We start from the raw sequence: 17,212 nt of genomic DNA on the forward strand, positions 1-17,212 counted from the left end.
GAAGACACGGATCCAAAAGAGATCAACTAGAGATCTGAGATCTTCCACATGCATTCCAGCTCAGCCTAACCAGTCTCACTCGGCCGTCTAAAAAGGATTAAAGATTAGTTATCATTTCACTCCTATGAAAGAAGATCTATATTTCTCTTTTAGACACAAAATTCTCTAGAGGATGGTGCTTGCCAACACTCTGAAAAAATAATCTCTCAAAATTCTTGCAACCCACTGTGTTATGATTTCATCTCATGAAATACAACACCTTTACATTAAACCTCATAAAACTAAACCCCACTGGATCTCTTCCAGACTCAGAGAATAAGCAGCTCTGTTGGTGATACTAGAAAGTGAAATGCAGCCTCTCCTCACTGGGCTGGTTCTCACCACTGTGTCCATTTCACAGGGAATAAATTTGCTTTACTTCTAGCAAATATTGACATGTGATTGATCTCACACACAGTAGGTCAGGTCAGGGCCTTGTGAATGAAATAACACCTTCCAACAGTACAGTGTTAATTCCTCTAAAAAGGATCTCTTAGTCTAAAATGTACACAAATTCATTCTGGTTTTGCAATCTATGAAAGTTATCTCTAATTCTTCTGGATTAACCTGTGGGGGGTCAAAAGTCTGACTGTAAAGGTCAGAAAGGAATAGAGCAAGACTCTTCTGACTATGAGAAATCTTTCTTCTTTCTTCATAATATATTTGACTCAAGAACTAGAACTAGAAAGAGGTCTCACCCACTGCTCCCTCAGCAGTGTATTTCAGTCAGTCTGCCTGTTCTGTTCCCCACTCTGTCTCTGGTGAATCCTCTCACCCCCCCCCCCCCGCATCTCTGGCCTGTACCCCAGCTCTTATATGCATAAATAAGTAAATTTTAAAAAGAAAGAACTAGAAACAGTTGCCTTGATAAATAAAATGACAATATCTCCATGTAACATGTACAAAGCAAATCATCATGTGCTCTCACCAGTGACACTTTATTTTCCTAACACTGTAATTTTCAGCAATAAGGTCACCCCTTGATAAAGATCTCACCAAGAAACCAATCAATGATCAGTAATGCCAAGATTGCTACCTTGTGAGTTTACATTATTATTATTAGAATAATTCCCTCCACTCACATTCTCTTTACTATGTCCATCTGTCTCAAAGGTAGCTCAAGCACCATTGATAAGCTGTTTCTATTATCACCATAGAAAATGTTCTACAGGTTTCCAGATATCTTCTCTCATGTCCTTTGGTACCATCCCAATGATGTCAGATGCACAGCATATAAATTATACTTTGGGAACAACATAGGTAAGTTTCCACATGCCTCAAATTGTTGCCCCACTGAATGGCTCCATGAGCCACAAAAGCTTAAAAAGCACTGTCCTAGGCCTCCCTTAGCTCATTCGGGTTATCAATAGTTTATATTATAAATTAAGACAAATGATTTTTGTCTTAATTTTTGTCTTTGATTCCTCAAAACATCAAAATCCTTCTCCCATTTGGTCTTTGCATCTGCTGGACCTATAAAACTCCCTGTACTGAGCCTCTCCAGCTGGCCCCAGAATATAAATTAAATCAGAGACAATGTTTGTATAACCACAGAGCTGGTAAAGTTCCACCAGCAATTATCATCAACTCCAATGACCAAAGTTTCTCATATGTAAAAATGTTTGAACCAATACACAATAAACATAGAATAATCACAAAATTGCTCATTTACTTGATATACCACTAAAACATTTACCGATCTCCCCAAATCTTCCTGTCTGGACAAGAAATAAGTCAGGGTCCAAATTTCATAATACCGTGATCATAAGACTTTTGAATATTTAAATTTTTGGAGCTTCTTATTTTTGTCACCGTAAACCAATAATACCTTTATACCAGGGTCTTGGGGTTTATTAGGTGGGAACAATACCCATGAAAATACTTTCTAAACTAACATCAGGTGTTGTTGTTTGTTAGTAAGTGCAGATTGAACCCCTAAGATCATTCATTCATTCTACAAACATTTTCTGAGCATTATTAAGTACCAAACACTGTGTGATTCAGTGATAACCACAAATAACCATAGCCTCTACCTTCATGGAGCTTATTATACTCTATCTAGTAAGTGAAAAAAGACATTCATTTGATGATTCCACTTAAACATGGGAAAATTGTAGCAGTAAAAAGTGCTATGAAGGAGATGAGAATCCATCATTGAAAATTTTAATGAGCAGAGGTCAATTATTTAACAACACTTATTGGTCATATTAATGGCCACACACAATAAAGGCTCTACAGTATGAAATCTTTGAAGACTAAAGCATGGTGCCAATCACAAGCAACTCACCTGGTGGAGAAGAGAGTCACATGTGTAAATTAAGTCAGCACAGTAACGTCACAGGACAGTGAGGCACAAGGGAAGAGAAAAGAAGGCAGAAGGGGCCTCCCTGGTGGTACAAGGGGTTAAGACGCAGTACTACAAAGCTATCCGCAGCCACTGCAGCATGAGTTCAATTCCCGTCCAGGGAGCTACCCACATGGTACAGCAGACCTCTCCTGCCTCACGCGCTGCTCCCCTCAGCAGTGTGTTTCAGTCAGTCTGCCGGTTCTGTTCCCCACTCTGTCTCTGGTGAATCTTCTCTCCCCGCACCTCCTGCCAGTACCACAGTTTTTGTATGCATAAATAAATCTTTTAAAAAAAAAAAAAAAGAAAGGAAGGGAGAAGGGCCTGAGAAAAAACTTGTAGGAGACTTGAAGCACGAGCCACGTCTTAAGGGATAAGTAGAAACTTCTTGCCTGGTCACCCTGGAAAAGGCAATTCAGGAAGAAGCATAAGTAAAGACAGCGCGGAAAGCTTGCTCTATCAAAGCAGTCGTTCTCATGGGGGGTCCCTGCGCCAACACCCACAGCTAGGGGACATCTGGCAATGTCTGCAGATATTTGGTTGTCACAACCTGGAAGGAAGACAGAAGTTCTACTGGTGATCAGTAGATAGAAGCCAGAGAGAGCACTAGCCTCCTAAAATGTACAAACAGCCCACAACAACATCAACAGCAAATTATCTAGTCCAAAAAGTCAGTAATGCTGATGTTAAGAAAAATTACATTGAAGGAAATCCATCGAAGAGTCTCCCCACCTAAACATGTATGTCAGAAAAGCAGAAAGACTTAATTTTCATACGAGAAATCAGCCCTAGAGTGGCACGTCCAGCCCCTCTGTAGCGTTGCCCATGTCTCCATGTTAAGTGTGCACAACTCCAAGAAGCTAGACTGTGAAAGAACAAAAGGTGGAAGATACAGAGTGGAAGATACAGAATAGAGGGGGGGCTTCCTTAATATAGGAGACACGTGACTATCTTTGTAAATTTCAGGGAAGACTCAGCAGGGAAAGAGAGATTGGAAATACAATAAAGAGAGAGATTGCTAAAGAACAAAGTCAAAGAAGAAGCCATGGCAGAGGAGTAATACAAATCTTAGAGGAAATATTAAGGACTTTTTCTGGATAGTTTAGTAAAGAGATTTTGATAGACAAGAAGCAGCAAAGAATTGCCACACAGAGGGGAGAGAGCAAGACCAGCTTTGTCTCCCTCACCCTCTCGCCCAGCCCCTAGTCTCAGTTTCCTAGAGATCAGCCTGAGCCACACTCAAGAAGCTGATCCTAGATCATCTTTGCAATACAGGTTTGTCAACTTGTATTGGGAACCAGTAATGCCAGGACTCACTCCATTCCCCTCTCTACATCTACTGAGTCTCCACACCACCAGCAGTATCATCTCCTGGTGATTTGGCTAAGATGTCTGGTCCTCTTGGAGCCTCTGGCACATTACCCATAAAATAGTAGACCACTATACTCCCTGCCTAAGATTGGGTGCTGGATCCACTGGCCGTAGGATTCCTTCCTCCAGCCAGCACTGCTGCAGATGGGAGACGGTAAAGGCGTGGTCAGGGAGATTTTCCTTCAAACATCATGGAGAAGAAAAACAAGTCAACCGAGCAGTATTCTCCATGGAAAGTTCCAATATCTATTCTCCAAAGTCAAAGCAACCTCAAAAGATAAACTTGCACTCTGAGGTCAATATGAACTTCACCATGAGCCAATTTGAATGTTAACCGAGACTGGAATTCATTGAATTTTTTTAAAGCCTTTCTGTTTATATCAAGGAAAGCTGCACTGAGGTCATCACAGATGGACTAAGCCCTCTCTGAAACAAACAAAAACAGTTTAAGTGACTGTGTGGAATAAAAATCTTTATCACAAACTTTTGATCTTGTAAGCATGGCATTTTTTGATCAAGAAAGGGAATGTTCCAAAAAAGGTAAGAAAGACAAATAGACTCAAATCGCATCATCCCAGAGGGTGTTTCTATAAGCTAGAGGTCAAAGCTTAAAAGATCTAAGGCAGCCTGATCCCCCTGCTGAACTACCTTGGTGTAAGAAGCTCAGTGTGTCACGGAAACCTTGTTTGGAGCATTCTCCCAAGAAAGACATTTCAGGGCCTGCTAGTTAGTTGGCAAACTCCCCTAACTTCCCCTGCCCCTTCCATTGCCTCTTCTACAGCCTCAGCCCAAGGCTTGTCAGATTGAAAGTGCCAGGGATAGACCATGGGGAGGCCTAAATCACAAACCTCACAATCTGACCAAAAGCAGGGCCGCTGCCAACCCTTGATAACAGCCTCATGGGAACACTAATGATGTACAACCCTAAATGCCACCCAAGTCATCCTCCTGAAGGTTCTTCAGACCAAGGATGTGCTAAAGCAGGGCCCTCCTATAACCAGGTCTTTATCTTATTCCCATATTCCTCTAGCCTTCCCGTCTTCAGCCCTTAACCAAAACCAAAGGACTTTCTGTGGGAAGGCATGACCACACTTACAGGATTTATTTATCCATCTGGGTCAGGGAATGAGAAACTGGAAAGAGTTCACAGTCAAATTTAGATCTAGGACTGACCAGTAATACAAGAAGTCAGATTATATCTTTGCATATTCTGAGTTATATTGTAGCCTGGAAATCAAATGACATACAGTTGAAAAAAGCATTTTTTTGAGCCCCTGAAATGTGCAAACAATGAATTAGTCATGATAAAGTTTCCTGGATGAAGAAAACTCAGATGCCAGGAGTTCCTATTCTAACTCTGACCTTTGGCTCTAAGTCTGCTTTTCTCTGCCTCCTTGTCTCTGCAAAGGACCCTGATGTAAAATGGCGGCTGCAATGCTCATGTCTCTTGAATCAAATGTATTCTTACTCCAAAAGGACTTTATATAGATTGTTTTGTAGTAGAAAATATGCTACTGAGTATCTCATCCTAAAATAAGTCATATGACTATAAAATGACTTCAGCAACACATGACACATACACTTAGAACCAGATGTTTGATGCACAAAAATGTCCTGAGCCCCTGCTATTGGAATGAATCCCAGATGCTTGCAGACGATCACCTGATGAGAGCTTGCAGCCAAGTGTTAGTACACGGGGCACTTTATCCCAAACTGCCTCTCAATCCATGGTCATGTCTCTCCCATCAGAAATTAAATTTTTGGCATCTTCTCCTTTCCTTTTGTTCACTCCTCCCTCACTTCACTAACACACACCTATCACTGTAAATCTTTGCCATGGTACCCAATATTGAATGAGTGAATGGACGAATGAATGAATGCATGAATGAGGTATCAAAGTGTATCAAGTAGGCATGTGTTTGGCTATAAATTAATTTTAAAAATAAAAGCCTTCACGTCAGGGAGCTACACAGATATGGATTCATGTTGTCTCCAGCAACAGGAAGTTAAGGGCAGCACCTGCAGGCTGGGAGAGTGGGAGAGTGGAAGGCGACAAACCTCTCTCCTTAGAATCTCAAGAAGGTCACTGCATTTCTAGATCCCACATCCAATTTCTTCCAGGAAGGAAGAAGTCGGGGGGTGGGGAGAAAGGTCTTACCCTTATCCCTAGGGAAATTTGCCGTTTTGCTTGGGAAGGTAAGCTGTACATTTGCACCGCTGGCCAGAGCTAAGCCAGATGATCACCCCAGGTGGAAAATGACTATTCAGCACTTCAGCCTCTTTAAAAGGGAGAGACAAGGGGAAAGCTGGTTAGGAGTGGGGTGCAGAGGGCCAAGTCCTGGTGTTATCTGCAGGCAGCTCTTTTCCCAAGAGTAAATGGTTTCCACACACCTTGCTTCTCATTGACATTGTTTGTTCAACTTATTGAGTCCAGGTTCTTGAGGTTGCTGTAATCAAGGGTCTTCTTCATTTCATTCTAATATTTCCAGAATCCATTGGAAAGCCTTGGCTTCCAGCCCTCACAACCATTTGAAATTGATGTGGACAGTTCACATTTCTATCCCAAACATCTGTCTAATTATTTTCATTCCAATACCAACTTTTTCAAATTGATTCAGTTTGTTAACATTCTTTTTACCCTGCTTCATTTATATATGAGAGAATTTGAATTCAAACTCAATAAGGATGGGAATTGTATGGGGACTATAACCAAGATAAAAATGCACACACTGTGCAAAAATGAAAAATGATGTAAAAACAATAAAATAAAATTTAAAAAATAAAAAAACAATAAAATAAAATTGAAAAATAAAAATAAGGTCAGTATTCACTATCTTTTAGCTGTTTCTGGAGTATTTTTTTTACTATAGGCATATGTGCATATGTACTTTGCCATTGAGAGAACAGTTGTCAGGTCTCCTTAATGGTGCAGGGGGTTAAGTCTCAACACTATGAAACTATTGCCAAACACTGCGGCAAGAGTTTGATCCCCAGCCAGGGTGATAACCCACATGGCTCAGCAGACCTCTCCTGTCTCACCCGCTGCTCCCCTCAGCAGTGTATTTCAGTCTGCCTGTTCTGCTCCCCACTCTGTCTCTAGTGAATCCTCTCACCCCCTGTACCCCTGGCTTATACTCCAGTTCTTGTAAGCATAAATAAATAAAAATAAATCTTTAAAAAAAAGAGAGAGGACAGTTGCCACAGTTTTCACTCAAGGAAATCTGTATCAATTGCCTGGCATGTGATAAAGATATACAAGTAAAATAAAATTGTTTAGGGATTTGGAGAGTAACTATCCTATTAAGAAAAATAAATATGATAACCCTATCTTAGATCATACACAAAAACTAATTCCAGATCAACTAAAGATTTGAATACAAAAAGCAAAATTTCTAGAAAGAATGTCAAAATACTTACATCATAGAACGCATGAACATAGACTGATAATGATGCTGCAATTAAAGTTACTTCTGAATGAAATGAGAGACTATAACAAATGTTTGAAACACAAGACCCAGAGCATGTGAAAAGACTTGAAATTCATTCCATCCGCTTTTTAAAAATTGATATCCAGAATATTAAAGGAGACCTATATCTATAAAGACATTTCAAAGAAACTGAAAAGCTAAAATATATAATAGAAGACTGGAAATTTACTCAAGAAAAAATCTGAATGATCTGTAAATATTCCAAGAATTAATTAATTCTTGGTACTCATTCATACCCACCAAGTTGGTAAAATGCCTCTGTCAATACTAAGTGCCAAAGGCTGCTGGAAAAGAGGAATCTCTGAAACACTGCTGATGGCCATTTCAATAGGCACAGATACTCTGAAGACACTGGGACCATCTAGAGCACCCAATGACTCAGCAATCTGCTCCCCAATATCTACCCTGTGAAAAGCCACTTCCACGTATACAGAAAATATACCAAAAACATTCACAGTAGCTTTGTTTGTGAGAACAAAAATTTGGAAACAATCTAATTGTCCATTAGTAAGATAATGGGTAAATAAATTATATCATCCAATGGAATGCTACACACTCATTAAAATGAGTGAGCTAGAGCTCAGGTACCAAGATGGATAAAACCCCTCCATCTGTTTAAGTCCACTCCTGCTCCAAGTCCTTGCTCAAGGTTAGCCCTTGCAGAAACTTGCTCTGCTGGCTCCAGCCTTAATTCTCCCTTCACAGTGTCTCTTAGGACACTCACCCCCTCAGCAGCACAACATCGTGCAGTAACCTCACCAGTATTCCTTTTCTTTTTCTTTGGAATCTCAGCTATTTTGATAGGGGAAAAACTCTCATTTTAATGTACATTTATCTATGAGTCCTGAGGTTGGACATTTTTCATATTCACATTATTTATGTGTCTGTCTTCTGTCTTACTCATTTATTGGTATTCTTCATAGCCTTTTGAACATGCTTCCTAGCACATATTAAAATCAGGAAATAATGTTGAACTACATGAATAAAAGCTGGAGATTCAAAGTGAAGGAACAAAAAGATTCAGATAAAAAAATCACTCCCACATAAGCTCTGTACTAAAGTATGAAAACAGGTCACTATATTACAGACTTGCCGGCTGAAGTCCTTTCTCAATTAGGTGAACGGAACACATATCTTTGTTGCTTTCATGAAATTGGCTGTAGGAGGCATCTGTCCCTTAGAGCTTAAATGGCTTCTGCTAGTTTGAGGAACAAGCAATACTTGATGCAGACAGAAAGTTTAGAGAAGCCAAGAGAGTATGTAGCCTGAGCCAGGCTTCCTACAAGTCCAATCTATACAATACACCTTAAATTCTGAAAATGTGTGACTTTAGTCCCTACAGTTAACGAATGTGTGCTTGGAGCGGTTCCTATTAACCTTATCACTTCTAAGACTTATGGTTAATGGACAGAGTCATAATTCAAATGTTTACATAAAGACAGTCACCTTTTCTCCAGGAAATGCAAGCTACTCTTTTCCCCACCAGTTCACATGGCACTTAATGGAAGCTACTCTTTTCCCCACCAGTTCACATGGCACTTAATGGTCCCTGGGTTTTTCTACTGTATCTTCGTAGGCTTATAGAGACCCCAAGGGTCATTTCCAGACAGCACAGTTTGGATAACAGCTTCCAGTAACTAATTCTGCCATTCAAACACAAAAGTCAAATTGGGAATCAGAGGTTCAATGTAAAAATGATTTGTAACTAAAAGAAACAGCTGGGGAACTGGGATTACCAAAATCATGGCCAGCAATGATCACTGCAAGTTTCCTCTCTTTTATGAATCATTTATCATTCTGTCTGGATTTTGAACTGTAGCATCAACTAATCCAGATTTTAAAGGAACACTTGGCTCCCAGGGTGCTGACCCTACAAAATCTCTTCCACAGAGGTTGGTCAAGACCTCAGAGCAAAAAGCCTTTTGAAGATAAACTCCAAAATACTACTTGCTCAGGAGTTAACCTGCACTGACCCCCAACTGAGTCAGTATCAGGTTTTACAGTTGTTGCAGAACACAGAACACCACAAAGGATCGGTTTGTCATATTTCCACTACATTAGCCCCTTTTGGAGATATATATATATATTCCACTGGAAAGCAAAACCAAGCAAAATTATGGCAATAGCATTGCCCAAAATATCATGCCTTCTCTGAATATTCTACCAACTTCTAAATTGTATTTTCATTAAAAAATGTATATGGAAATTGATCTATATAAATTGTTCAAGGAATATCTTTGCTTTTTTGTTCATTTGCATGTTTGGTTTTCAGTATCATACAAAAATAAATAAAACTTTGTACTGAATCTGTCACCATCATGAGTAAATATATTTCACAAAGGATTTTTTTTTTTTTAAGTCAACCTAAAGCAGACTTTGGCTTATATTCAAAAGTTCCCTAGGGAACCGAGTTTACATTTGAGTCCTGATTTAGCTAAAAGATTTATAAGGGCACATGTAGAAATACAGGTCCCTCTTGGGTGATGAACCAGGGCGCAGACATAATTATGATTCGCTCTGCTCGCCATTCCTCGGGAAATTGCTCCCAGGAGCGCAAAGGTGAGTTGGTCATCAAAAGAACACAAAAGTTCTCTGCACTACAACCATCGGGTCACCCTCCCAATCTCCAAGACCAACCTGAAGAACAGTAGAAGATGATACACAACTCTTTACAGATAGTAAATGAGTGGGAATATTTGCTTCCCTGGGAAAACTAATGTGAGTGATATGTTTTGCAGACCTTGAAGCCAGATCTGCTTGGATTTATCATCCTTACAGGCAGTTGCTCAGCTCAGTAGCCATGAGTGCAGTAGTGACACCCAAGAGCCCAAGCAAAAAAAAAAAATGTCGCCAAGTAACATGGGTAAAACAGTCCCAAAATGGAAAACTGAGATTTTCCTTGTAAAGAAACAAAATTGCTTAATAACTTGCTGAAATTTCTCAAGAGTGAGGTAACGCACACGGAGGCCTAATCTTGGCAGCCTCTCCCCTCTGCAAAGGTCCCTAAATCATCACCTTAGAGGACAGAGTGGGGGACCAATTCATCAGTCCGCTGGGGGCACCACAAGTTGCTTACAAGCCTCATGGGCTGGCAGTGTTGTTGCAGGTGCCTCAGGCCGTTACTACTGCTCTCAAGAGCTATCACAGCAAAGAATTGGGTCACCCAGAAAACTCGCATGAGCCTGTTCTTGAAACACAAGGGATGTGTGTCAGTACTCAGTTATAGAACAAAAACAAGATTTAACACGGAGATTATAGAAAGAGCGCAATTCTTTCACTTGATGACCCCCTCCTCACCCCCCATCAACCATGTCCACTCACCTCCACTAACGGTTAACTGCAGCAGGGTCCCGGTCTTACAAAACTTATTCATAAATAAGGAGATGAAACTTGCATAACCTAATTGCTGGCCGTGATCTTGGTCATTTCAATTCTCCAGCTGTTCTTTATTGACAAGTCTTTTCTACATTGAGCATTTGATTCACAATCTGAACCACTGATTTGAATGGAAGAATTAAGCTACTAGACACTGTTATCAAAAACTATGCTGTCTGGGCAGCAATCCCTCTGCCCACCTGTGACTATGCAAGTGTTTTTTTTCACCAACTCTCTCCTCTGCAGGGAAGCAGCCTTCCTGCCTGCCCGTGACCTGTACCATGACGGGGGCTTCTCTTCCCTGACCTCCCTCAGCAGGGAAGCTCTCCTCAAGGCCACCCGCCTGCGACGATGCAGGCCTCTCTCAGCAAACCTGTCCTATCTGGGGCAGCTCTTTCTGCCCACTTGTCTCTACACAAGTGCCCTTTATTCTTCTGTCCCTTTCCCTAACAAACCTGTTCTTTAAATATAATTGATCTTTGATGGACATTATTGTAGCAAATATTGTCTGACCTATTGTTTCAACAAACCAGAAGACAAGTAATTGGGTATGGCTTCATAATAAAAGACATTAACATTAGGAAAAAAAAAAAAAAAAACTATGCTGTCTGGAAATGAGCCTTGGGATCTCTAGGAGGCTACAAAGAAGCAATAGGAAATCCAGGCACCACTAAATGCCATATGAAGTGCTGGGAAGAAAAACAACTTGTATGTCCTGGAAGAGATGTCCAAATTTGGGGAAAATTTGTAAGATCGTATTCATAGTATTTGCTGAAAGTCTGATGGCCAAGTAAGTTCCATGAGGAGAAGCGATTTAAAATTATTATTTTCATCCCTTTTAGCTCTGTGGACCAAAACATTGGTCATCATGTATTGTTTAACCCCTAAAGTAAGGTTATGTAACATTATTTCCTCATATTTCTGTTGAGGATTTCCTATCCCTTTGACCAAAGAAACTCACGATTGTAGGTTTACCAGCTTGCTATTATTTTTATTTTTCATCATTATTTTCACATCTAGTGTGAATGTGTCCCATTTTTTAATCTCAGAAAGTGTTTATGAAAGTTAATGTCAGTTTTGGATACCCACATCATCAATCTCTCTCTACATCAGAATGAGTTTCATCTGCTAATTTGTGTGAGCGCCTGCCCATCCACAAATGGCCTCTGAGTCTGTGGGCCCCAAGGTCCACTCTTGGGATTAGCCTATTCCACGGATCACAAGTTACATAGGACATGGCACTGAAGCTGTCCTATAACTGCTGCATTAAAAAAAAAGGGGGGGGGACATTTTCCCTAACTGTCAACCTTTCTCTTGATCATTAACATAATTCCCTGGGATTAAAGCAATAATGCCAGGAGCTTCTTTTCCATCCTAAAGAATGTCTCTATTTTTTTTTAAAGATTTATTTATTTATGTATACAAGAGCTGGGGTGCAGGCTAGAGATGCAGGAGTGGGGGGTGAGAGAATTCACCAGAGACAGAGTGGGGAGCAGAACAGGCAGATCCACTGAACTACACTGCTGAGGGGAGCAGCAGGCGAGACAGGAGAGGTCTGCTGCTCCATGTGGGTCACCTCCCTGGCCGGGAATTGAACTCGTGCTGCAGTGGCTGCGGATAGTTCACAGTGCTGCATCTTAATCCCTTGCGCTACCAGGGATGCCCTTTTTTTTTAAAAGATTTATTTACTTATGTTTCTTATCCTTATCCTTGGGTGTGTGATATTCAAAGAGCAAGGAGAGTAATCACTATTTTTTTCCCAATAAGCACAAACTTTATTCTTCATATTCACCTAACTAGCTACAAATGGAAAAATTGGTAGTGAAAATGAAAATAATGGGCCTCCCCGGTGGCGCAGCGGTTGGGCGCTGGGTTGCAAAGCTGCCCGCAGCCTCTGCAGCGCTGGTTCGATCCCCGGCTGCTCCCCGGCCACCAGAGGAGGGTCCCACATGGCGCGCAGACCTCTCCTGCCACCCACTGCTCCCCTCAGCAGTGTACTTAGGTCCTTCTGCCTGCTCTGCTCCCCGCTCTGGCTCTGGTGAATTCTCTCACCCTCCAGCGCTTCTGACTGTACCCAGTGCTTGTATAAACAAAACAAACAAATAATAAATAAATAAAACATGCCTCTATAAAAAAAAAATTAAAAAAAAAAAATGAAAATAATTTACACGTGGAAATACTTGTTTTGTGAAGACAGACATATTTTTGACAATTTTAACAAGTGACCTTTCAAAATCACAGTGATGTTGTTATAGGACAGGGAGAGGGGCAGCCCAAGCCCCGCAAACCTGCCTATTCTAAATGGGTTCTGCCATCCGCCGCATCAACACAAAACATATGAGACTTTAATGGGAAGGATCTTTAATAAAACTAGGAAACAATACAGGTAAGGCAAAGAGTCCAGTTTCTAAATGAAGCACCCAAAGTTACCCATCCCCTTGTGGGTAAAAGTCCATCCATATGGGATTGGCCCAGAACAAGGCCCCAAAGCCTGCCACAAGTCTAAAGCATCTTCCAGTGGGGACCCACAGAAAAGGGTCAAAAACAACCAGACAAGCCCGGAAGGAAAAGAGCAAAATCAACATCAAGATAAAAGCTGCCATGGTCACCTCTCCACGGGTCTCACCCACATCTGTGTCACCCAGTCCACAACCAAAAGACAAGTGCAGTTTCTTCACGTGTCTCTAGGCTCCATGCGCCTCCTCCAGGTCTCCTGGCTCCATCCTGCTTCCTTCCTCAGTCTCTTCTTCAGCTTCTCCTCTTCCTGCTCAGCTCCACCCTCCCTTGGGTGGGGCAGGGAACCTCCCCCTTTCCTGGGGACCACCCCGTTACAATGTGAAAAAAAGGAAGGAAAATCAAAACAGAAGCAGCAGTAAATGGAGAAATGAACATGCCCACAACATAAGGCATCTGCGATGTTAAAAAGAATTGTCTCTGGGGTCTCCCCGGTGGCACAGCGGTTGAGCGCTGGGTTGCGAAGCTGCCCACAGCCTCTGCGGCGCTGGTTCGATCCCCAGCTGCTCCCCGGCCACAGGAGGAGGGTCCCACATGGCGCGCAGACCTCTCCTGCCGCCCGCTGCTCCCCTCAGCAGTGTGCTTCGGTCCTTCTGCCTGCTCTGCTCCCTGCTCTGGCTCTGGTGGATTCTCTCACCCTCCCGTGCTTCTGACTGTGCCCAGTGCTTGTGTAAATAAATAAATAAATGAACAAACAAACAAACAAATAAATAAATAAATAAAAGAATTGTCTCTGCAAGAAGCAGGGAAGCCAGATGCAGGCTCCACCAGTGAACAATCAATGACGGTTAAAACTTAAAACTGAGCGCTGCAGGTTACTCAAAGCAAGAGCAACACTCTGCTGCTAAATAAGAACCGATTACACCCAAGAGTTTGTAATTAGCATTCAATGAGAAGGGCAAAGAAATAATAAGAAGAAAAGAGTATGCCTCATTGAATGTAACTAATCTGCATTATAATAACCTGCCTGAAGCTCATAGATAAACAAGGGCACCATTTTGTCGTGCAGAATAGAAAGAGCAGGCCATTGAACCATGTGGGAGAACTTGTTGGCTTTATCAGATATCTGCAATTATCTGTCCCTGGCTGCTTGGAAATGAGAAATCACAGTACAGTCGCACCTGTTTCTAATATAAATGTGCTTCAACTGCGATGAAAACGCACTGTGTTATTTGGAAGTATAGACAGAGGCAGTCACATGCTTAAGACCTACCTGATGGGCCTCCCTGGTGGCGCAAGGGGTTAAGCATCAGCTCTGTGAAGTTATCCACAACTACTGCAGCACGAGTTCAATCCCTGGCCAGGGTGGTTACCTACATTGGCACAGCAGACCTCTCCTGTCTCCCCTCAACAGTGGATCTCAATAGATCCGCCTGTCCTGCTCCCCACTCTGTCTCTCATGAATCCTCTCACCCCCCACACCTCTGGCCTGTACCCCAGTTCTTGTATGCATAAATGAATAAATCTTTAAAAAAAAAAAGAAAGAAAGAAACTGATGAACCCAAGATGAATTCAAGCCATCACACTGGGCAGGCAAATATACCAGCTGGTCTTGAGTGTTTTTTCCAATACTTTGATGCTATAATTTTTCTCTACAAACCTCAATATCTCCATGGAAGACAATAATCACTTCCATCATTGTAAGGCCAGGAACTGGACACGGTGCAGGTTTTCTGATCCCATGCAGACCGGGTAAAGGAGGAGTCAGAGTCCTCAGTAGTTTTGCAGGTTTTTTATTTGGGGTTCACCAGGCATATGTCAGGCAGTGGTGCTGGCTGGGGGGCTGGGAGGCTGGCAGGCCTCCCAGCCCCCAGCAAGTCTTCACTCTATCTGGGCTCTCTGGCGTTCTCTGCTTCTGCTTCGGCTTCTCCTTCAGGTTCTGGTTCTGCTGCTGCTGCTACTGCTGCTGCTGGCGTCCCCCCGTGACGCCGCCCTTAAAAGCACAGTCTTACCTCAGCTGAATCCCATCTACCTATGCCCACACCCTATTCCAGGTGCCCGCCATCAGGCATGCATTCAGGACAAGGATCCATCATCTATCCTGATGGCGGAAGGGCAGAAAAGCCTGATATTTTCTTTACTCTACAATCATCAAATACACTTTGGGGTCTCCTACCTAGAAATTAAAACCAAAACAAAAGCACATTTAAAGACTTTCACTTGACTCCTGTCCCTACTTTATTTGGTTCATTAATTTCTCCATCACGCGGTCTCTCACTGCTGCTAGCATCCTTTTTCCCACTTTTCGAAGATGAATATTTGAAGTGGGACTTGAAGGATCACTAGCACTTTATCAAGTGAGAGATAAAGAATTAGGAGTTGTTTTTCCAAATGGGAAGGAATGATTCCCCTGCCCCGTCCGCCTCCACTGTCCGGGTCAGAGAGAGGTGAGAAGGTCTTTGAACAGCTTCAGTTACCACAGAAGCACCATTCTAGAATCTTCCACTGGATCCAAGTCAGCAGCTCTATGTCTGCTCTTATTGGTTGTAAAGAGTTAACTTGGCTCTAGGGAACTATATCTGCATGAAGTTATTAACTGCTCTAATCAATTGTGTTGAGAGAAAAGAACAGCCAGTATAATGGCAATGGCTAATACATTTTCATTTTGGTCAATAAATGCTATTTCCTACGCCACCAAATCTTTCATCAAAGCTGCCGCTGAAAGAACCCATCAAATAAGGGAGTCTTGCTCTTGTGTCTCAGGCTATCTTTTGGTGAAAGTGCTAATGAATGGTTATACTCCCCCAAATGTAAAGCGCACTTTAATTAAAAAGTCAGCACATGCACTTATCACCACTGAACTGTACTCTTAAAAATGGTTAAAGTGGCACATTTTATGGTGTATGTGTGTGTGTGTGTGTGTGTAGCCACAATATTTTAAAGCACCACTAAGATTTAATCACATAATAAGATGACAGTTTTAAGCACATTAGCCTTCTAAGACAGTAGGAAACCAATACCTAGAACTCTGCTTGTCAGCATGGGGCAGTGAGGGAGGGTGGAGGGGCAAGAATTATAGCGCCTGTGCCCAAGGAGATTTAAAAGTCTTTAAGCTGAGAGTAACACTCAGTATGAATTTACCTGCAAAAGACGGGCCACACTGCCCTAGAGGACATTCTAAGTTGCCTCTCAAGCTGTCTGCATTCTTCTTTCTGCAGCTCTGTTTGTCTAGTGATTTGGAAAGGGAAGGTCAAGGCCCGGGGTGGAGGGCCAGACTCCAGATGTTGTGGCTAACCTTTGAGAACCAAATTCACTCTTTCCACTTGGATGGTCTCTCAACAATAGTACGATTGGAAAAGAGAATGGCTCCACGCCAGAAAATCCTCCTGCTCTGTGTTTACTATGTGTATGATTTTATGTTCCACTCTCAATGCATAGTAGTAACAAGCTGCACTGATGTTGCACTTGCTGTATGCAAATACACCACTTGGCCTGGAGGCTGTGGGGGTTCAAAAACCAGACTCCCACCATCAGGAGGCAGAGAATTTGGATGGGTTGACATAACATGTTTCTAATTAGTAATGGTTACCCCAAGGAGATTACCAGTGAAGATTAATTACAAGGGGGGGTTTTATTTTTATTTTTATTTTGAAGTGCCAAAACTGCTTCCCTCAGTTTATATTTCAACTACTTGTCATCTCTTTTGGAGTACAATTTTGACTTAAAATTTGAATTCCAACAACAGTAACAGCATTTTTTAAATAATGAGATCTCTTTCCAATTGAGCGAGCCTGATTTTCTTTTGAAAGTGCATAAAGTACATGTCAGATTTGTTTTCCCTTCCTGGGATGATGGTGTGGAGTTCATTCCCGGCCCAGGCCTTCACAGCTGAGTGGCACTCCAACTCTGCTAGGGATTTGGGATTTTATTTGTGACCTGGGCAAGTCTCTTAACACTTCATTACATCCAAATGTTAGGTTCCAGAGGCTTGCCTCCGAGGGTGAAGTTGGCTGACAAGACACACATTATTAGCTACCTAGTGGAATAAAAATAAAAAGTAGCACTTACCTCAAGTACTTCCTCCGTCCTATGCACTCTCGTCCTCCAGCCCTTGCTATGTGCACTGGTTCCATTTGCCTAA

The sequence above is a fragment of the Talpa europaea genome (assembly GCF_964194135.1).
Source record: "Talpa europaea genome assembly, chromosome: 10".
Classification (NCBI taxonomy): domain Eukaryota; kingdom Metazoa; phylum Chordata; class Mammalia; order Eulipotyphla; family Talpidae; genus Talpa; species Talpa europaea.